At 41.2% G+C, this 23,981-nt stretch overlaps 1 long non-coding RNA gene across 3 annotated transcripts in view; it reads left to right on the top strand.

Annotated features, from left to right (window-relative positions):
* The window catches only part of LOC137141452 (uncharacterized), a 53,030-nt gene extending 29,707 nt beyond the window's left edge, over nucleotides 1-23,323 (top strand). For 2 of the 3 annotated variants that reach the window (XR_010916641.1, XR_010916640.1), the window contains 2 exons: nucleotides 20,926-21,040; nucleotides 22,378-23,323. This is a non-coding gene — a long non-coding RNA (uncharacterized lncRNA). Of the gene's footprint in view, nucleotides 1-19,150; nucleotides 19,364-20,925; nucleotides 21,041-22,377 lie in introns of those variants that run through there. The other variant, XR_010916642.1, reaches the window with a different exon arrangement.
* The last annotated feature ends 658 nt before the right edge of the window (nucleotides 23,324-23,981 follow it).

Raw genomic sequence — 23,981 nt, 5'->3', positions numbered from 1 at the left:
TGCCCCGACCCAGGGTCCCTGCAAGGAGTGATCTCACATTGCTTATTCCCCGAGACCGACTCCCTTCCCTGGGTCCCTTCCCTGCTTGTGGCCCGCTCCCTGGTACTGGTGTGAAGGTTTGTTCTGCCTTCCCCGGCTGGAACCTCTCTGTCTCTGGTATGGTGGTAGCAACGGATGATAGTCCCAAGTGCTGCGGTGCGGCGCGGCACAGCGCGGCAGGGCAGGGCTGCGCCGCACTGCGCCGTGCCGTGCTGCTCCGGCTGTCAACTCCCTTTCAGCCCTCTTGGGCTGCCTGAAAAGGAGGCTTTTAACTGCTGGGGCAGTTTCTTTGTTAGGCCCCAGGTGGCCTAATTGGCCCAATTGCCTTGAAATAGCCCTAGCTGGATTACCTAGGGAATAGGGCTTTACGGAGCCTGGGGCTAATATACATGCCTTCCAGCACCCTTCCATAGCCGGCCGGTCTGGCTCTGTCACACTACACATACATACACTGCACATAGAACTCCCCAGAACGTGGAATTAATGTAGCCCAATAGATAGTCAAGTATTTTAAAATAAGTAGCAGGTACATTAACAGTTATGAAAATCTGGGTGCTTGCTAGTACAGTATTAAAATTCCTCTAAGCAGCCAGCATCTCAAAGCAACATATACTGACTATATAGCTTGATCTTGCAATGTGCTAATCTCCCATTTAAATCAACAGGCATTGAGAGCACTTAGTTCTTCACTGGAATTGCTTAGCACCTTGTAGGACTCAGCTTTTAATATCCCCAAAGTACATTTTAACAAGCAAATGTTTCTGCAGCATTGGGACCTTCATAATTCTTTCTTGGTTTTTATTAAGCTGATCAGTACTGTCTTAAAATTTAAGCTATTCTGCAGAAGGGAATGCCATTTTAACAGGGACTCAATGTTACTCACTGCCAGACAGGGGGGTTTTAGGACTTCACAACTGGATCGTATACTAGGCTTTTCTCTTTTGAGGGGATGTCATTTAAGATTGAGTCCTTGCAGCTTTTAATTATTCTCTTCAGTTCTGGGATAAAGAGCTAAATCTCCCCTGTTCAAATGTATTTTTTAATTTACCTTTCATTTCCATATCTCTTATCTTTCTTTATAATGATCAATTCACTTGCTAGTCATGACAACACAGGGAAATTACTCTCACTTCAAACTACCCCAGGCATCCAGCAACAACACTGAATGAAATGCCCAAAATCACAAATCTGAACTTCTAAAAACTTAATTATTTTAGTACACGAGTACTACATAACATTGACAGGAAGTTAAACATGATGAGACAATTTTTATAACGCAGTCCAATGTGGTGTGGAGCTAGACTTAAACCTTTTTTGGCACATGGAATGAAATGCTGGCCTCCCTTTCCAGAGTGGGAAAGGGCTGAAATACAGTGGACTATATGGAGGTTGGAGAAGGAAGAGACATATCTTGTCTGTTATACATCCAAGCTCTGTGTTGACCTGCTCTGTAGTAGTACAAAGGGGTGGATGGGATGAGGGCCATGTCCAGTATATTTGTGAATTGCATGTTTGCACATGCTGCAGGCCCCATGTACCTACTACTCAGATTCCCCAGCCAGTGCTCTACTCTGGGCTGTGAAAACTACTCCATCCATCATCCCCCGTGTTGTTTCTATTCAGGTTTTGTATGGTGGACATACATTTTACCAGCAGTTTGAAGTTAACACTAATGAGAGTTATCGATATACATGATCTGTTCATTGAGTGGATAATTGATGATCTATAGCATTGCAGTGTTACATTTAGAAGGCCCTCTTTGTCTGAAGGGTATTTCCATGGATAGTTTGATCATTTATATTTTTTCACTCCATGGTTTGTAATACCCCCTTGGAAGCCAAAAAAATAGCATTTATTTTCCTATGTTGGCAAAGATTGATCCTCATGAACTTTGGAATTTGTTTGTTTTCTCAGTTTAGTTTCTTGTTCATCCCTCAGCTTCAGTTATGAGGTCAACACAGCTGTGGTAATTAGATGTGTGAAGTGCGAGCACTGACCGCACAAGAGCAAACAGTGTTTTCGTGCAGGTCCCGCATAGTCTCTCCAAAACAATGCTCAATTAAAAAAAAAATAGGATATCTAAGGTCAAATCCTGATGTCTGATATACTGGTGTCAATTCTTATTTTGTGAAAGTGAGATCAGAACCTGATCCTTACAATCTAGAGGTGTTCTCCATTAAATGATAAATTGTAAGTATTTCTTTCCAAAGGCCACAGTGGGAGTCTTTGATAGTTTAATTTCTGGTGAGAATACTGTACACTATCCTTAATTTATTTAATGGTTACAGAAATTGAGATATATTTCATGGTTGTTATGAACACACAAAGTATTGCATAGATAGTACATGTATATTTTAAAATACATATCGGCATTAGAGCTGACATACTCCTCAAAAGTGTCCAAAATTGTGTGAGATACAAAAAACTACTCAAACACAAAAGACATAATTTTAACTGGCAGCTTACCAAGATCCCACTGATATCAAACCAATTAACTCAACAATGGAATTCTCAGAGAGGCTGCACTTGTGATCTACACAGTGTGCTGCCAGGAAGTCTGACTTGAATCAGATGAAAGTTTCTAATACTGATTATGAAAGGAATTATTAGAACTAGGTGAACAACAATAATAACGATACTTTATTTTAATTCAACCAGCTCTGGAAAATGTTTGAAAATATGACCCATATGTTTGTGAATTAAGAATGATAGAAATAGAATATGCCTTGCATGAACAAAACATGCTTTTCTGATCATTAGATATGACATACTACAGCACAAGTAACTTATGGGTTAGCCCCTTTTGTATTATGTGATCATCCCTACCCAACTCATGCTATTAAAAGGCATAGACACTGTCTACACATGGAATATGTATTTGTGTGCTGACAGTTTTTGATTTAGGTAAGTAAAGCCCATTGAACTCAATGGAAACTCCCATTCACATGAGGGGAGTTTGGATTAGTCCCATAGAGTGTAATACTGATACCGCTAACTCATTAATGACTAAAAGAGTGCCATCTTTGCCCCACTGGGATTGGTGAAAATTAATACCACAACTAGCTTGTTTTAATAAGAAGGCAGTGGGACAATACCTTAGATACTGGAGAAAATAGAAACTGTAAAAGTTTAATGATCACTTCACGTACATGCGGAGAGAAGCATCCTGGAGAGAAGCATTGAGCAATCAATTGCTCATTTGCCCCAGGTTTTCTCTCAGAAGCAGGTGGGGTTTTGCAGTGATATGTTCTGTCACACTTCTGTTCAGTGCTAAGAGGATCAGGGAGAAATTATTGGTTGCAGTGCCATTAGTATGCTGATGAAAACTAGGTCTATATTTCTGTCTTTTTTCCAATCCAGCTAATGTGATGAAAAAACGTATCCCATGTCTAATGAGGAAGAAGGCATGGATAAGGGTGGGCTGGTTGACACTAGTAAGACTGAGATAATGGGGGAACAACTTGAAGAAAAGAGAAATTATATCTGCAATTCCAACTGAGATTGTATGTCTTTTTTACCCATTTGTGTTGCAACAAGAAGCTCTCAGCCTTGCTTTGCAATGTATGTATAACCTCTCACCAGCCTTTGCAGTTCTTCCCACTTAAAGTCTCCCTGGACACCAGTTCCCAAAGATCACATGTTTTTTGTACTGAGCATATAATAGTTTCCCACTCTGGGGCTCCAACCAGTCTAAATAGTTTAATACCTGCTTCTGTGTGCTAGTCCAGTGGTTCCCAACCTTTTCTCTGCCGTGGCGCACCTTGATAACTTTAATTATTTTGAGGCACACGACCATATAGTCTCCAAATGAACTCATGAATATTCATGAGCCAATCCAGAACTCTTCAAGTAGTTCTTCAAAAAATTCCATGACACACCGGCTCAGGACTGACGGCCCACCAGTGTGCTGTGGCGCACTGGTTGGGAAACCCTGTGCTAGTCTATCAGCACCTGACACACCTCAGCATCTGACAGTCAGAAAAGGAATATGTACAAAATTTGGAATGTAACATTGGTTGGCAGGCTGCTAATCAGGAGCAGGATATACATAAGAACAGCCACGCTGGGTCCAAATGGTCTATCTAGCCCAGTATCCTGTCTTCCGACAGTGACCAAGGCTATGTGCTTCAGAGGGAATGAATAGAACAGTTAATCATCAAGTGATCCATCCCCTGTCTCACATTCCCAGCTTCTGGCAAAACATACACATTCAGTTCATGAGAGCCACAGATATCCTTTATTCACTCCCAGACAAGGCAGTAGCAGGGCAGACCTTCCGATTCAGTCCACCCAGTATGCCTCAACTCTGACATGTAGGGCCAAACAAAGTATTTCAGTTTCTATGCCTATTCAGCCCATGATTGCTCTGTCAACCAATTAGTGCCTAATAGAATGTTTGTATCTGTGCTATAGATACCACAAAGAGCTCTTTATAAGAACCTCTATGTCTCTTTGAATGAACTTTAAAATTCTTGATTTTTTGTGTTTTGAGACATGTGCGCACATTTTAGTCTGACAGAAGATAGTTTCAAATGTTCAGTCCTCAGAAGTTTTAAAAGTTCAAAGTACCTTTTAGTTCTTAAAATCCTTTGTCACCTTAAACATCATCGACAGTGTTGCCACACAAACCTATTATTACACTTTGAAATGAATCTTATTAAACACATGTAACACTATGTAGTATGAATAACTGGGACTTCTTTTCAGAAGTTTTAATCTTAAGAGCTTTAACATCTAAATAAACCATATAAACAGATCGACCGTATTTGCAAATTTGATTTGTGGCAATTTAACCAAAAACGAGAGAACAATTCAAAGTGGTCACATTGATCTTGACCAGTTTCAGAGGATTAATCAAAAGCAAATCAGACAAAGGTAAAATAGCCCAGTTTTCTTTTTTTTAAAAACACTGTACTGCAGAAGTTAGTATAAAATATATTACATACCTGTGACCATTCAGACACCAGTATTTTCTGCTTATGTGCATTGTTTCTAATTTAAGCTTCATAGCAGAGGTTTGTCATACTTCCTGGAACACGTCTGAAACAATTTTTTGGTTAACAAAACTGCTTGTTGAATGGTCACTCAGCTACAGAGTGGGTTCCTTGGTCATGATTTAACCAAATCAATATATAAAGACACACTCTTACCTTAAAGAATATTCTTGATGTTGCAAAGTCGAGTACTCAAAAGTTAGGACGTGCCAGAATTAAGGTTGCCTGTGCAACATTCATTTGGCCTCTCTGGTGCGTATGCATTATGATCCAATCTTCAGTTATACTATCATGTTGTTTTCCCACAAAACGTCTGCCTCATTCAGGATGGATATTGCTCACTTAATGAACTGCTATTCAATATATTTTCTCCTCATTGTTCAATGTGTGGCCCAGGCCTTATTTACTCAAACCCTATTCTGAAGACAGAATTAATTTTTCCTCATAGATTTTATTATGGGGCTCATCTTTTTTGTAACTGAGTGGTTCACAATGAATTCTTTGATCTTCACAACACTCCCCTGTAAAGAAGGGGTGGCATTTTCTCTCATTTTACAGATGGGAAATTTAATTATGGCATTTCCTATCTTTTTGGTGCTTGACTTTGTAACCTTAATTATGTTCTTTTTTTAATGTAGTTTTTTATGGTGTAAAAAAAAAATCAAACTTAAAAGAACGAATTCCATCACGTGCCAGCATATTGACATTCACATGGTTTGTCAGTAGCATTGGAACCTTTAGATCGACCACACAGACTTCTGCCATTTGATCCAATGGAGTAACTGATAGTAATAGTAATAGGTTATCATCTATGAAGACCGGCACAAAAGGGGAATGAGACACACTTTGCCAATGGGTTTCACAGATATTTGCTGACAGCGGAGGAGTGGTGAGAGGAGTGGTGAGACTCAGGAATCTCAGGTTATGTCTGCACTGCATACCACTTTTGGTGGTGTGCAGTGTTTATATAGCTACACACCTCTGTGGAAAACACACCATGTCCATATTGCGGTGTGTAGCTACAAGCATCAGTGAAAGGCTTTGGCAGAGGCAAGGCAGTAGGGAAAGATTTCAGCAGCTCCCCACTGCTGGTGTGTTTCGCTGCAGCAAAGAAAGGCTCTGGCAGGGAGGATGTAGCAGGGAAAGGTTGAGCCTTCTCCATCTCCAACTGCTTTTCCTCATCTCCTTGCCCAGTCGGTTTCAGTTTCCCCTTATAGGATCCTTGTCAGGTTTGTGTCTTCCCTCTCCCTTCCCCCGACCCACTAGCTCCCAGTCTTTCTCTTCTTCATAGAATCCTAGAAGATTAGGGGTGAAGGGACCTCAGGAGGTCATTTAGTCCAACACCCTGCTCAAAGCAGGACCAACCCCAACTAAATCATCCCAGGCAGGGATTTGTCAAGCCACACTTTAAAACCTCCTAAGGATCGAGATTCCACCACCTCCCTAGGTAACGCATTCCAGCGCTTCACCACCCTCCTAGTGAAAATGTTTTCCCTAATATCCAACATAGACCTCCTCCACTGCAACTTGAGACCATTGCTCCTTCTTCTGTCATCTGCCACCACTGAGAACAGCCTAGTTCCATCCTCCCTGGAATCCTCTTTCAGGTAGTTAAAGGCTGCTATCAAATCCCCCCTCACTCTTCTCTTCTGCAGACTAAACAAGCCTAGTTCCCTCAGCCTCTCCTCATAAGTCATGTGCTCCAGCCTCATGGGCTTCTCATCCTGTATTACTTCCTCTCCCTCACCCTTCCTGGCTCCTTTCCACAACTCACCACTCTTTTTCCAGTCATTCGCAGTTCTCATCCTTATCAGATCTGTCTCCCTTCTCTCCCCCTCAGCTCCTCATCCAGTCTCCATGTTTCCCACCAGTCAGGTGGCTACCAGTCCATCATCAATCCAGCTTCCCTTCCTGGATCCAAATCCCTGTCCATGCCCCCCACCCTTGGCTTCCGACCCCAGTCTCTTTATCCAAACAGTTCCAGCCTTTCTTCCCTCTACCCCCGTTCCAAGTTCCAGTCTCTTTGCCTAGCCAATCAGTTTCTATCTCCACCCGCCATCCAGTCCCAGTCTCACCAGACTTCTTGGCCCAGTCTCCTGCACTGGGGCTGTTCTCTCTGCATTTGAATCAGATTACTTCCTTCTCCATGCTGCCAGCAAAGGGATCTTTGAGTGCGAATGACAGACAGGCTTCCTGCTCTCATTTCTGGTGACTGGCCCCACCCTGGCTCAGAGCAACTATTACTGGGAAAGTCCAGCTTCCTCCCTTTAGCAGAGGGCTTGGAGGAGCATGCTTAGTTTTTTGCGGGATGGCACATGCACAGTCTAATCACGCATAAGAGTTGTCAGGGGATGGAGCATGCTCAGTGGCTGTGCATGCTCCAGCTCCACAGAGACTTGGCAACATTAGGAACTGCGAGGGGGTGGAGCAGGCTCAGTGGGGATGGAATCTTCTGAGATTTTAGTTGTTAAAAGCAGAGACGTGTCTACTGACCTACAGTTTAGTTGTGTCCTGATCGTGGTGAATACTATGACGCCTCACATTGTTACTTCCGTTTCCACAAACAGAGGATGTAAGGATACATCAGGTCTTGATCATGGAAGGTGGAGATCTGCTTCCATGGCATCTTTTCTCCTTTTCCACCAATCGCAATGATACCCTTCTGTACAGACTCTGCGGGTTTAGGATTCATATGTGAGAAGGATTCAGGATGGGGAAGGATGGAGACGTGGTGGCATCACCTCCCACTTGCTCCATGGAACTTCAGGGGAGTAAGCATTAGCAAACCAACCTTCCTCCTCCATGCTGTCGAGTCCATCTGTTTAAAAGGGTTTCTGGATGCTGTGACTGATAGAGGAGTGAATGAGATTAGGAGAAGCTGAAGATGGCCCTGCTTTCCAGTTATATCTGCATGGATCCTGGAGATCTCCTGTTTTGTGAGATGCAGGCTCCCTACTTCAGTATGTAAGTGCCTATACGTGGATACAAGCAAATCTCAAGTCCCAGAGGAAGAACATGGTGAAAATTCTGCATGAGAAATGCACTGCAGGGACAATATTGCCCTTTATTGAGTACTGTGGAACATTTGTTAACCTTAATTCAAAGTCACATCCAAAATACATCAATTCTTGACTTGTCCAGTGCTGCTTATTATTGTGGGGGTAATTTTTTATGTAGGTTCTAGGAAACAAGCTAATCAAAATGTTATGTTCAGAAATAATATCTCTTACAGGGTCCAAAACTTCTATAGATTTCAATGAGCCTAGAGGTTGGCCCACAGCAAATAATGCAGATAAAAGGTGTTTTGGAAACTATTTTAAAGAACTGAACAAAGTTAACATTGCCTCCCATGAAAACTGTAAGGAGACATCTCAGCAGCTAACCTTTTTTGGTTTTCTATTTTTCAGCTAATTAAATCCCACTGAAGAGTAACCACCTGGTGCTGGTTTCTGCTCAGTGTGACCTTCTAGCCTACACCCTGCAGGAACTGGAATAAGCATGGAATCTGACCAATATTATTACATTGTGCTCCTCCATCTGCCTGTCTGTGTTCACATGTTGTCTCTTGATTTATATTTAGATTGTAAGCTTTTACCACAATACAAATAATAATAATTTAATAAAGCACAAATAGCCCAGCAATGGCATGTGCAAAAACCTGGTTACGATTTGTTCCATTAAAAAGGAAACTTTCAAAAGGCTCAGATAATACTTTTATTTAGGTCCCTTGGCATATTTACTAACTTACTTCTATTCAAAATCATATTAGTCCGTGGGCAAATTCCTTCAGTCCTCACTCAGACAAATCTCCCATTGAGCTCAGTGGGAACTTTGCCTGAGGAACATCATCATGTGAGGTGCTGAGCACCCTTAACTCTCATAGAATTTCTGAGTCCTGAGTAAGAATTGCAACATTTTTATATGATACGTCCTCTAAATGTAGGTATTTTTCACTTCTCCTGCTGATACAGGATATTGTAAACCTGTATTAACTGTGCACATAGTGATTGTGGTTTTACACAGGCAACTACAAAGATCAAAATTAAAACTAACGGGTGATAATAGTCGGAGTATAGATTGCTAATATGTGCTAGAGGTGAGATCGTATTTTTTGAAGATTTACTAGCATGAAGAGCTGTAAAAGACTGCTTTAATGAAAGCACTCAACAAAAGCCAAGCTCTTCAGCAGTAAAACCCAGCATGGTAATTTAGGTCACCGTCTTGTGTGTGGGACACAGCAGTGGTTTGAACTTTATATTTGGTTGTTGAGTTTGGGATTTTTTTTTTAATGGCAGGGTGATTTTCTCTTTAAAATGTTTTGAGCAAACTTAAAGCTTGTGAAATCAAGGGACTTTTCACTAGCTGGGCCAAATTCTACCTTGATTCACCTGCTGTATCAGTTCTTATCATAGCTCTCGCTTCCCTATGCACATGCAGCTCTCATCAGACACTTTGAATTCAGCAGCACCCTGCAGGTAGGTCCCATTACCAGGTGTCTGTAAAGGGAGAGTTGTGTCCACTTTCAATTCTTGCAGCCTCCCTCTGCTGTACTTTCTGCCATGGGGAGCCTGCGTTTGGATTTACACAAGGGTTGTAATGTGAGGAACACCTCTTCCTAAGAGAGATGTGCTGCCAGAAGAGAGAGGAAGGTCAGACAGCATTGTGTAGGGCCAGCACACTATGAGGATGGATCTTTCTTTTTCCATGGATCCATGAGTTCTGCAGAGTATGGAGGCTGCACCAGGTGACCCCTTCTTTGTCCCCAAAGACCTCCCCCTTCATGGGTGCATTAGTTTTTATCCAGTGGATTTTATCATGGAGGGTAGGATATAATATGTGGTGCTAATTAGAGTGTGACAGCTGCAACCGTGGCTGACACACCAGGGATTGAACTGGGGGATTCCAGAGCTAAAAGCATGAGCTGCTACAGCTTGCACTAAAATTCTCTTGCTGGTGCTGTAACAAACTCATATCCTCTGTGGATCAGGCACCAAAAGGCGACTTGTAACACATGCTAACTATTGGGTTGCAACAGCATAAGAAGTATGTGTAACGCAAGTCATTATTTCAAACATGGGTTTTCAGAGTAGAGTCCATGGAACCATTCCTGGTGGCCCATAGAATGAGGTTGTTTGAGGGCTCAACAGCTGAAGAATTGGGGTTTTTGAAAGGAAGATGATTCTGTGAGAGGATGTCTCTTTCAAGAAGTAACCTGGAGAATGAGAACCCCTAATTTGATACAATGAACAATATTACTGGAGGGAGGCTGATCATAGCCCAAATTCAGTTAAATAATTCATTCCACACTATTGCATATGTGTAGAGGACTAATGTGTATAATACCCATTTCTTCAATATAGATTTCAAACAATTATTAGAGCTTCTGGGCACACATAGGTATTGTATCTTTGTTCCTTTCTTGGGTAGTTAGAATTTCTGTAAGAACATACACATATGGTTCAAATATCACAAGAAATCCTGATTTAGGACCTGATCCAAGCCCATTGAAGTCACTGGAAAGATTCATTGACTTATATGGCTTTTGATCAGGCCTCATGTGGATAGCTGCTGTATACTATACCACAGTATAACTTCAGAGTCACACTTTCCACCACTCTACCTTGGAAGAATGGAGAGAAACTTCTTTGTACGGTGGGATTTTATTTTCCTTAATTTTGTGTAGTGTTGAGGTACCACAATGTTAGGCACTAAAATAAAATTGTAAATTGACAGACCTGTAGGTAGGTAGAGTACTTCTATCTCCCAGTGTCTGAGAAGTTCATTAGGCCTACATTACAAATGATAAAATATTGTTTAAACTCTGATAATGTAACAGTTTGTGACTATGACAAGAAGCAAGTGTTTGAACCCCACATTTCTTTATTTGTTAATATTTCACATGTTCATGTTTTTCTTTAAAAATAATCCCCTACAGCTTCTAAAATGTTCCCTGTCTGGGAACAGGCCAAGGCAGACGCTGGTCCCAATCGCCCAGTGCGCTGGGCCACAAAGGAAAAACACTCTGTGTAGAGAGTTATGTGCCTTCAGGTGGCAGGACATAGTATATAGATTTTTTTTCTCTTTCTATAGTTTTTTGTCTATCTTATTACCTGTGGCTATGGCCAGGTCACACTAGTAAAAAGACTGTTTTCTCACCTATAACAGAGTAATGATTTAAAATGATTTCAAAATGTAGATAAATCAATCTGCTACTCCAGGAATGGTTGGAGTTTGGTGGTAGGAGCTGGAGGAATGGGATAATTTGCATTTACAGCTGTCTCTGTATTTTTAAATGCAACCTACTTCACAGCATTTTCTAAACAACAGTACCTAAGGAATTTTAGAAAAATAATGAGCCATTGTTGAGCCAACCATGGAAGTGAGCTCAGAGTTCCTGGGGCTGAAAAGTCTGTTTGTAATTCTGCCTGCAATCATTTCTCAGTGGGAAGCTGAATTGAGGAGAATATCTAATAGACGAGAAGAAAAAAGTACAGAAAGAAAGTGCATGGAATAGTAAAAGTGAAATAGCAGAAGTTTTAAATATTGTGGTCCAGAGATTTTATTGGTGCTGAAATGTTACTTAAGTGCATATGAAGTGAACAATAGAGATGGAAATTATCGGTTCCCTTCAAAAATGACAAGAGAGAAACTTTGGGAGGAGGGGGGAAGATCAGGGAATAAGAATGATGTAATATAAAATTTTAATATTCTTATTTTCTGCATTCTTGTAGGGCCCACAATGTGCTAGGGGCTGTCAGCACTCACAGTTCCTGTCCTGAAGGGTTTACGATCTAAGGTCCCAATCCTGTAATCAGCTCTGTTTGAGCAGATCCTTATGACTTTGATGGGTCTCCATGCAGTGGCATAGGAGTCCACTGTTTGGGAAATGAAACAATTGGCATTGTACAAGCCAGTTAATAATTTATTATCTAGTCCAATAGGCCCCAATTCAGCAAAGCAGTAAGAATATGCTTAAATGAATGGGTTTTAAGTATGTTCCTAAAGTCAAGCAGGTACTGAAATGTTTTTCTGGGAGGGGGACAGAGCTGAATCGAGGCCATTGGAAGGTAGAGACGAGCATGTGCCTCAATTAGTTGGAAGCATTTTTAGAAGGTTCCTTTAGAACAAATTTTAAATGTATGGCCTGCAGATTTACTAAAATCTTCACTTTCTTCTGGGAAACTGAGGATAATGATTTCATTGTTCCAGAAGACATACTGTTTGGCTAGATACAACAACGCATATTTTGTGCCACAGCTTACCAGGGAATTAACTTTGCCAAACTTCTGTCTCCTCTTTGCTAGTTTGTTACTAAAATCTTGGAAAAAGTAAATCTAGTAGTGTTTGTACTGTGCTTGATGTCTGTGTGGCCTTTGGGCAGCCTCAATCTGTTCCCTTTCCTCTGAAATTAAAAAAACCCTCTAAAAACCAGTAATAGCCAATAGCTTCCCTCATGACTTGGTTTGCTAGCAGGGTTTTTATATACACATACACGTGGGTTGTCTGGGGAAACAAGTGCCACTTGTTTTCCTCAAAAGTTTGAACAAAAGTAATATTTTTAAGACTGAATGAAAAGCAGGAAAAGAAATTAGCAAACAAAGTCCCCCTTTTACTTTTATCAACATCTAGAAAATTTCAACCCACTTGTTTTCAAATTCATGATGGACTCCAAATGTTTTCTAGTAGCTGAGCATTGATTTTCTATTGTCAATGGTGTCTATTTTTTTCTGGTAAAAAGATCAAATTTTCTTTTGTGGTTCATTTTCAAATACTAATTTACCTGTATTGTTCCCTGCAGAGCCAATCCTAAATTCAGCAGCTGAGCACAGTGAGGTAGGACCAGTCTTTATACAAGGCTTCTGTTTGTTGGGTCAACTTATATTGGCTGTTCTTATTTCCCATGCACCTTCTCTTCACCAGCCATTTTTCTCTCAAATTTCACTCTACTGATAACCCATTGCAATTCCATTAGTGGCAGCAATGGTGTGCCCGTTTGTGCACACACAGTACTGTCAGAAGCCAGTAATTTAAGCCCCTTGGGGCAGGGACTATCTGTTTGCATTTGTACAGCACTTAGCACAATGTGGCTCTGGTCTATGACTATGACCCCTAGGTCCTATGAAAATAAAAATAAATAATAATAAGACTTGCTCTGAGCTCATTCGGAATAATCTTTGAAGTGAAACCCTTTCAAGGTTTGCACCTGCTTTTTATTGTGAGAATTGATAAGATCACAGCTGAAAAGGATGTGGCTACAGACTATCAAAAGGCATATTCAGTATAGATTTAGTGTTGTGGACAATTTGAACTAGTGTCAGGAGATGAACTCAGTGACATACTGGAAGATGTTCCCAGCCTTTTTGAGAATAATGTTCTATTTTTACAAACTTTAAGGCCAGATTCTCTGATCCAAGGTGTTAAAAAGCTCACTGCTACTAAAGTACTTCACTGCTTCTACAATTTCCAAAACTTCTTTCAAGTCCCATATTTTGCCAACTAGAGTAGGTGCCCCTTTACCATTGTATAATTTAGTTAAGCTATTACTAAACCAAAAAAGCTTTCAGGTGAGGTGAAGATTGCAATAGCATATCAATGTTTTTGAATCCATGTAATTTTTCAAGAACTATTATTTTGTATTGTCTTTATTACAGTAGTGAGATTTGGATCCCATTATATAAATGTACACTAAGAGCCACTTTCTGCTCCAAAGGTCCTAAAATCTAAAGAGAAAAGACAAAGAAATGGTGGAAGAGAAACAGAGGTGAAGTGACTTGCCCAAGTTACATACCAGTTCAGTAGTAGAGCAGGAAAGGGAACACAGGCCTCCCGACTCCCAGTCCAGTGCCCTATCCATGGATCACACTGCTTCCTTTCTAAAGCGTCATCTCTAGAAGAATGATGATTAAAATAAAATATTAGAACAACAGAAATTCCAAATTAAGGTTAATGCTCAAAGAACACCAAGGCTCAGCACCTGGAAGTCATAGCTGGATCATCAGGACTTCCCCCAGAGCTTTAGGATGCTCATCAAGGCCCCTGTGCACCACCAAGTAGCAGTCTATAGGCTCTGGGCCCTTTGGCAGGGGCAGGGTCAACCAGCAGTCTGTAGCCCAGACCCAAGCAGGGTAGGGCAAGAGAGCGAACAGCCGTCTATAGCTTTGGGCCCTTAGGCAGGGGCAGAGCAAAGAGCTGTCTCGGGGCTCAGGTAGAGGGCCAAGCACCAAAGCAATATAGGAGCTCAAGGGGGAGCTGCCACCCCAGGGGTGGGATGGTAGGGCAATGCGGGCCCACCTGACTCCACTGTGTCCCAGTCCCGGGCCCTGAAAATAGGTCAGCGGAGAATCCAGCTGCAATGAATCCAGCTGCTGAGTCAGCAGGGAATCCAGTCGCAATGTGCTGACCATGTCTCCGGTAGTCCAACTGGCGTCTGCTTCCCCTGGGCTATTTCCCACTCTCCCCTTGGGATATACCTCGTTCCAAAGGGCATCCTCAGTCTCCTTGAGGTAGGTGGCCAGCAGCAATTCTCGTGGTTCTCCTGCAGGCACAGGCTCCCTGGCAGGCAGGGAGTCCCGGGACTCGGTGGCAAAGTCAGCAGCCTGGAGTGAGCAGGTTGCATCAGTCTCCCTTGCTGACTCGCTTCCAATTGACCTGGAGGCCCTGCCTTTTATATTTCCTATGCTGCTTTGGGAGGGGCGCGGTTGGTCTGGCTCCGCCCACCTGGGCATGAAGTGTGATTCCTCCCGCTTCCACACTGCCTCGCTACACAGTAGGAGGGGGACTAGATGGAAACAGGAGAGAGCAGAAGTGGATCCTTATAAGAGATTTGAAATGTAGACAGGGTTTCGGGTTTTTTTATATGAAATCACACTGTTACTTACAGCTGGTACAGTAATTTCTGACAGACCAGTTTTCCATCGGAACATGCAGTTTTGCAAGAATGTATTGATTTTTGTAAACATTTTATATGAGGAAAAATCTAAATTAACCATTCTGACTCAAAATCTAAATGAAGTATTTTTGACATTCTGATTTGCTAAAATTAAAAAAAAAAATGTTGTTGTTAGTTAAACCCAAAACATTTTTTTGGATTGCCAGTGAACAAACAAACAAAACAAAAAAATCATTATTTGCAGAGCTCTACTCGTAAGTCACTTAGATACTTTTGAAATTTTACCCAATGTCTATAGATCAGATATTTTTGTGTCATATGGGATATGTCATATATATATATAGAATGACCAAAATAAATAAAAATTCCATATTTTAACAGTAATTACTAATGGTAAGTGAAATGTACAGTAACAGAATCACTAACCCTTATTTTGTTGAATTATACAGCTCAGAATTAAGATTTTACTCCTTGATCATTCTGGTATGATACATTACAGTGTTTCAAAGCTGGTGACAGAAGATTCCTGTGTTCTGTGTTTAATTATACTGTTCCTTAAAATTATGATCCACAGACAAACTGTGGGAAAGTGAAATGGGTTTATTAACCATTTCCTGGGAGGCATGGTAGCCTGCAACTCCTACCCTGGTTTTTTCTCTTTGAGCTTTAAAGCGTTGCTTTAACTCATCTTCAACAGCTGCCTTTTGTTTTGGTGTGACATAGGGGAATCTTGAGATATGCAGGTTTAACCAAGAGAGAAAAGATATTGGCGTAAAAAGGATGTGTTAACGTATTTTAAGGGAAAGTTAATACTTTAAAAAGATCAGTTATGCATATTGCCAGAGAGAACAGGTGAGCAACGTATTGATTGTTAACTTATTTTCTTGTTCATTGTAAATGTGAGTTTTCTGTTTTTTTTGCTATAGCACAAATGAGGTATAGATGGGGTAGTGCATGGAAAGCCTAATTCATGAATCATACAAATGGTAAACTGAGTATAGAGAGACAAAATAATTTGCTCAATGTCACACACTGAGTCAATGGGAAAGTTTGGGAATAAAGCCTGAGAGTCCTGACTTCTACGCTAACTGCTAGTCAGTTCTGCCACCAGTACAGGATTTAGGCTTGCCATGATGTTAGCCTGATACCTTTTTATAATCAGTTAAATTCCCCTTTAAAACAAAGTCTCCTGAAAACCTTTCTAGTATTCAGTCCACTTCTCGTGTTGGAACAGGGTGGTTTTTTGGTGGCAAATCAGACTGTTGGCTAGATCAATGGCTGTACAGCTATGGCCATAAAACATCTGGAAGCTGTTAATGCAGAGGGGGGAAAAAATCTCCTTTTGTCCTAGGTAATTAAAAGCCCTTAAAATTTCAAAAGATAATTTGTATTCCAGTTTGGCATTCATTCCTTGGAAGCAAAAGCTTTTATGCTTTTTATATCATACTGAGGTAGTGTCTGAGTGACTACAATCCTTTCCCATTCATTCCTGTCCTCTGAATGTCCTTTTCACAAGATGCCTTAAACTGTGTATTTTTCTCACCATGGTAGTTACTTTGGTTTATCATAAACTCCATTTGTTATTTAATCACTGCTTCTAGTCTTGGAAGACTGGGTTCTGAAAGCCCCTAGGACATCTTGATCCTTGCTGTATCATTTTCAGTGAAATGTGAAATAGTTTATGGATGGGACTTGTAAAGGAAAAAAGACAGAACCACAAATTTGGATGCAAACATAACATTATAATGGGTGGAAATACAGTTCCAGCATTGGCTATTTTCTTTTTAAAAACTGGTCTTAAGAAAACTTGGATAATTGACAGTCCTTTCATGCTCTCAGCACTGACCAGCAAAAAGCATAAGGCTTACATTATTTCCATTAGCAACCTGGCATTGGTAAAAAGAAAAACCAAGGTACAGTAGTAAACAAGGTTGTCAAAATATTGGAAAATATCAGTGTAGGGTTTTTAAAAAATTATTTAATTTTTAAGGCCAGAGCTACCGTTAGTAGATCAGTTAGTATAGTATAGTACAGTTAGTATATCACTAAAGGGGAGGACACCTGGGACCTATGCATAGGTGACTCTGGAATCCCACAGATCTCTTGGGATCCATATGGTTTGGGAGTGAGTCTCATGTGGCTGCTTCTGTTGTCTTGTCCTGCAATCATCGTATTAGGCCATAAAGTTTGAGAGTGAATTCAGCAACATGTACAGGGCCCTTTGTAAGGGCATGATATAAGGGGTTCAAGCTAAAAAGCTTCATTTGCCTTACAATGCTACATTCAACAATACGGGCAAGTGACTGCTTTCAACACATCTTGCCGAGTGGATATATTTGGTCCCATCTCTATTGATTTTCATTTCTGCAACGTTCCCCATCCATGGTCTTGTGATAATGGATGTCGTTTTCTGATAAGCTTTGATATGAGAGGATCTTTCATCTTTTGATCATTTATTTCAGCTAATATTTCCCGTGATAGGACATCAATACCTCAACCATTGTGATTCCAACCCGAGTTTCCACTAGATCATCTGCTACCTCACTCCTGTGTGTGATGGAATCCACTGAAAAGTCAGTTTATTGCCTCACTTTACAATTCTCTGAGCCTCCTTATGAATTGGATAATTGATAGCATTCTCGTTTCTTCAAAAGGAACCCCAAGGATTGCTGTCTGGGAGTCAACAGACATCACAGCCTCCACCTCTGTTTCTGCTCTGCTTGTTTCTTGCAGTGCAGTGAGAACAGCTTTCAGTTTGGCTGACTGACTGGTGAAGGAGGGACTCTTTGGAGGATCCTTGTGTAGATTTGCTCCCCCAAAGCCCCCCTGGACGGGTTTTTCCCACATGGGGCGACCCAGCCCTGTGCTTGTATCCTCGGCTGCACAGCTGACCAGATATTGTATCGAGTCTATCAGAACTAACTACAAATGCTGCCTCTGTATATGGGTGTGGTTCAAATCTGGACGCAGTAGTCACATGCTACAGGGCCAATTTGACTGCAAAGAGATGCCCCAAACAATCTCAGCAGCATCAATGCACAGCCCCACCTCTGAAGCTGCTCAAGGCATTGGTCTGGGAGACAGTGAAGGAGAAGGGCTTAGTAACACTGTCCTTTGAATTTGAAGAACAGAAGCAGGAAAAGGGGGTTCTGCTGGTGTAAGTGGGAATTCAGGGGGCTCTGCAGGGATCTGTTGTCTGGTCGGGTGCTGCTGTTGCTCAGCAGTGCCTCACAAAGTTTCCATGCTTAACAAACTCTGTGCCCCTTTCCCGCTGTCAGTCCTTGCACTTTTCCTGTGGGAAACCCCGAATCCAAAGTTGCTCATGGAGACCACATAGTATGGAAAGTCGAGCCAGGGCATTTAGCTTCCTTTTATGCAGCTGCTCTGCAATTCAAAGGCCATCTCTAGACTAGGGCATTACAATGGCATAGCTTCAGTGCTGTAGCTATACTGCTATAAACTGGTAATGCAGACTCAGACTCCAGCAACAGAGAGGTTTTTTCCATCACTGTATGAATTCCACCTCCCTGAGAGATGGCACTAGATTGACGGAAGCATTCTTCCATTGATCTAGCTGCATGTGTGCCAGGGTTTACGTTGGCACGGCTATCGTGCTCAGGGTTGTGGATTTTTCACACATCATAGCTATGTCAACCTACATTTTCCTTGTAGACTAGGCCAAAGGAACCTCACACAACTGAGAATGTTTTTAACCACACATTGACTCTCTGGGTGTGATTACTTCATGGCTTCTTTAACTCCTCTGTGCAGTATTTCAGTAGTGCTTATACATCAGTGATCTCCCATGTGCAAACCATTAGCATCTTTCACCATTACACTATAATAATTGTGTCATCACATGAATGGTTTACAAAAGTAATTCACCAGTCGTCACCTGTTCTGAATTTCTCGGCACTGGTATGTCTTTGCTATTGAGTTAACTCAGGTGTATGGCACTGGGGCCTGATTATCTTTGTTTGCCTAGCCCAGTTGGAGCAGCCACAGAGCACAGCCATACCCAAGTTACCATCCTCACTGGTTCTGCAGTTACCCACGTGTGATGCTAAAACTCCTGGGGGCATAGCCTGTTGTTCTTTGTGCTGCAGTAAGCTGAACTGTGCTGTGTTTCTTTCCCGGTGAATTGTGGGAGAACTTATCTGTCCTTCTGGGCACATAGGTGGAGTTGTGGGAAAGCACTGGAGTGGTTTACGCTGCGTCCTTGCTGTAAAGAGGGTGGAGTATTCCCCTGAGTGAAAGCAGCACCCGAGCTTTAGCCTGGGTTTAGGCTGGGTTAGTCTGGGTTGAAAGCACCACTAGACTCATATCAGAGGTTTTTGTGTGTGGACAGAGGGGATGTTAGGAGCACCACCCAAGTTAAAAGCCAGTGTTAACTCTCCAGTGAAGACGTGACAAAAGAGGCTTCTGGAACCTGGAACAGCTGGTAGTGTATGACTTATAATGAGCATGTTTATCCAGAGCATATCATCACATTCTAAAATGTGTATTCATTTCATTCTATTTTTAATCATGTTAACTTTAATTAGGAGCAGGATTTCATTGTGTTGAGTCATTCTTTAAAAAAATGTGAAATTCAGTTATATATTCAGGATTAAAGGTACCTGTATTTATTCAGAGATTTAAGAACAATCACAATAGATTAATATTTGTGTAGGGAATAAGGAATAACATTGGCAAAGCTTTTAATTAATTACAAATGTTTAAAGGATTTTTTTATAGGCAATTTAATTGAATCACACTGAAGTAATGAACTGTGAAGAGCCAGGTTTTTAATGTAAATCAGGAGCATTTGGGTATTAAAATTTTGTCCCAACTGAATATTCATTTGTTCATTCCCCCCATTTTTTAAATACTTAATTTTTTATCCATACAAGGATATTCCTATCCTTGATTTTCAGTGGTAGGGGATTTGATGATATTCAGAAGACTTACTCACAGTCAACTGCTATTTCAGTCTCCTCGAAACTGAGATGCCTTTTAAATGCTATCACTAGAAGCTCATTTCTTTCTTTGGCAAACTGCACAGACAAAATGAAAGCCAGATCATTGCATTGGTCTAATTTAATACAGGTATAGTGAATGAATGCTGAGATTCTGGTGATGGGTGCTATACAAAATTCTAAGATAAACAGATGAATGTAACATAAGATAAGGCTTGTCTACACTACATCTGACTCACTTGCATATTGTAATGGGTTTCCCCTTGTCGACTCTCTGGGTTTCAGGTTGGAGGAGGGGCTGGGATGATAGAAAGTGAAGAAGCGTGTTTGTGGAAGTAATACTTCTTGCAGCAAGCTCAAGGGAAGATGGGTGTTGCTTTGGGAAGACTGTGGCTGCATCAAATAATCACTGAATTTTTAAGACAATGTGATTTTTGCCTTCACTTGGGTATGCCTGAGGCTACAATATCTTCCAAAATTAATTTAAAAAGGGAAAAAAAATCCAAGTGTGCCCCAAACCCACCGTGAATAGAACTGGTTCTAACTGTGATTGTCACCATTGCTGGGGACGCCAAGAACAATTCAAACTCTCTTATTTTATGGTCAGGGCTGACAAGAGGAGGTTGCACAGTTTGGATTGCTGCTGCTTCTGATAAACCTATTGTCAACAAATAGAGGGCGTTAGCCCTACGTTCAGCTTAAACACTTATTTATCCAAGAAATATAAAAAATAATAATAAAAAACATTTATGATTTGTCTTTTAATAATTTGGCAGATGAGAAATTGAAATGCATTAATAAGCCAGATCCTTAGCTGCTGTAAAATTGCGAAGTGAAGGAGAATACTGCATCCAGAACATTTACAGGGGAAATGTAAATAAGCATAATTTGGCCAGGTCACCTAGATTGCCGTCCTTACTTTTTCAACAACAGCCTGTGCCCCTCCCCCCCCCAAAAAAACATGGGATCTGTTGTATTTGTGTGGTGAGGAACTCATAATCATCCATAGTCAGCAGCAACAATGATTTTTACTTTATTTTGTCAGAAACAGAAAAACTACAGATGAAGTGCCAGCTGGCAAGGAGGAAGCTGAACTGAACCTTGAGCAAATCCCTTCCTCTCTAGAAAAAAACTTGTGGGTACTAACAGCAGTGCCCCTGGTGAGCCTGTTCCCCTACATAAAACTACTGCACCCTCTATGCATGCATAACAGGATGTTTAATGATCACAAAAGCAGCTCATGTTGATTTATTTTCCACAGCTGTGGAATGTGGGGAAAGCAGTGGACATGATATACCTTGACTTTAGCAAAGCTCTTTAGCAAAGCTTTTGATACAGTCTCCCATATTATTCTTATCATCAAGTTAAAGAAGTATAGGTTGGATGAATGGACTTTAAGATAGACAGAAAGCTGGCTAGATCATCAGACTCAATAGATAGTCTAATGGGCAGCAGCTAACAAGTGGAGAGCCCCCAGGACTGGTGCTGGGGCCGGTTTTGTTCAACAACTTCATTAAAGATCTGGAGGATAGGGTGGATTGCACCCTCAACAAGTTTGCAGAAGACACTAAATTGGGAGGAGTGGTAGATATGCTGGAGGGCAGGGATAGGATACAGAGTGACCTAGACAAATTGGAGGATTGGGCCAAAAAATCTGATGAGGTTCAAAAAGGACAAGTGCATAGTCCTGCACTTAGGATGGAAGAATCCCATGCACTGCTACAGACTGGGGACCAACTGGCTAGGCAGCATTTCTGCAGAAAAGGACCTGGGATTACAGTGGACAAGAAGCTGGATATGCGTCAACAGCGTGCCTTTATTGTCAAAAAGGCTAATGGCATATTGGGCTGCACTAGTAGGAGCACTGCCAGCAGATCGAGGGAAGTGATTATTCCCCTCTATTCGGCACTGGTGAGGCCACATTTGGGCTATTGTGTCCAATTTTGGGCGCCCCACTACAGGAAGGCTATGGACAAATTGGAGAGAGTCCAGCAGAGGGCAATAAAAATGATTAGTGGGCTGGAGCACATGACTTAGGAGGAGAGGCTGAGGAAAATAGGCTTGTTTAGTCTGCAGAAGAGAATAATGAGGGGGGATTTGATAGTAGTCTTTAACTACCTGAAGGGGTTCCAGGGAGGATGGAACTAGGCTGTTCTCAATGGTAGTAGATGACAGAACTAGGAGCAATGGTCTCAAGTTGCAGTGGGGGAGGTCTAGGTTGGATATTAGGAAAACATTTTCACTAGGAAGGTGGTGAAGCACTGGAGTGGGTTACCTGGGGAGGTGGTAGAATCTCTGTCCTTAGAGGTTTTTAAGGTGTGGCTTGACAAAGCCCTGGCTGGGATGATTTAGTTGGGGTTGGTCCTGCTTTAAGCAGGGTGTTGGACTAGATGACCTCCTGAGGCCCCTTCCAACCCTCATCCTCTATGATTAAACTCAGCATCACATCCAACAGTACAGTGCCCCCCAGTGCTGTGTTGATTTATTACTATTACAGAGAGAAGAGTCTAACCCAATGAATCAGCAAGAGCATTACATGCAGCACGTGAGTTTTCCTGGACTGCCTCCTTCCCAAGAAAGGTGCAGCACCTCTGCTTGTGAGACCCAAGAAGGGCACAACCTGAGGTGATATGGCTGCAAGTGACCAACCATAAAACATCAAGTTATCAGGAGTATCGTCTCAGCCATGCAGAGGATGACTGTTTGTTTATAGTCATAAGTGTACTATAGATGGATGAACTTTCAGGTTAGGGAAGATACTGAGAACATTAAATAAAGCATTTGCCTGTGAGAAGTACTGTTTTCTTTTAAGAAATTGGCCTGCAATATTGCAGGTGAGAAGATACAATGATTCCAGAGCTTTTATTCTTTTTGATAAAGAAATAATTCCATATATATAGACCGGATCTACCTCTTTACTAAACACCATGCCCAAGCCCATTTCATCAGACAGGTGGCTCATAAGAATATTATTCATATACTGCAGTTATTACCTGGAATGATATTCACATGCACAGATTATAAACCCCTGTATTAATAAGCCAAACACATGAACTTATTACTAATAAACAAAGTTGTATATGGCTGCAATTTGGTTGTGTAAGAGAAAGGTAGAGATATGAGGACTATAAAAAGCGAGGTGTTTGAGGAGAAGAACAGATAAGTGTAGATGGGGTGTTGAATGAGTCATTTGTTTATTTCCTTTGTTTTCACAGTTTACCTTGGTTGCACCACAGTCTAGCAGTCCAAAGCTCACAAAGTTAACAAAGTCTTAACATCTGTATATATAGGACGTGGTGCTGTTTCCCCTTGAAGTAAATGATCCAATTCAGTTTATTTCTCTGGGTGCAGGATTAGCCTTTAGTAATGTGTATTATACGGTATATTTTGTCTCTAGAATTTATAGATTCTCAGATGAAAAGCAATTACTAAAATAAAGTGTAGCCTTGCTTTACATAGTTTGGTGTTCTGAAAATGGTGTGAATAGATTGCAGTGATTTCCTCTTGATTTCTGCTTCAAGCAAACTTTAATTCTATGAGGTCTTTCCAAAGTAAAAGAATGCAATGTGCACCCAAGATTAAAGGTGCGTGTATAATTTACCCTAATTATAAAAGACTGTATTTTCTCTCTCTAGCACAGAATGCAGATTTTGCAGATGGCTGCCACAGCCAGATACCCAAACTATTACTCACATGCTCTTCTTTAAAATGATTCTATATCACTAGTCTCACAGTGTTAAAAAAATGTTCCCTTGATTTCATTTGCAGAGTAAGTTAAGTGTATAGCAGTGCAGGAAAGCAATACAGGGAATCTACTAAGCATACTGAAGTTACAAATATATTTGTTGGTACAATGAGTGAATGACCCCACTGTCTTTTACACTGACTTATTTTGCAGGACAACTCACCACATGCTCTCACTGAGGGATTGTTAAAGTAGCCATCATCATATATAATACCCTCTGGATGAATTAATCTTTTACATGTTCATATTAAGCACATGATGATTTCCAAAACTGCTAATGTTTCCTTGCTGTCCTGCAGGTATTTTATCCACAGTATTATCCCTTGTAAGTATAGTGAGCCAGATTTATAGGATAC

This window comes from Emydura macquarii, unplaced genomic scaffold (genome assembly GCF_026122565.2).
Source record: "Emydura macquarii macquarii isolate MOO-44397 ecotype Brisbane River unplaced genomic scaffold, CSIRO-AGI_Emac_v2 contig_3062, whole genome shotgun sequence".
NCBI lineage: Eukaryota > Metazoa > Chordata > Testudines > Chelidae > Emydura > Emydura macquarii.
Note: the sequence above shows the minus strand (reverse complement) of the source record. Positions and strands in the feature narration are given on the sequence as shown.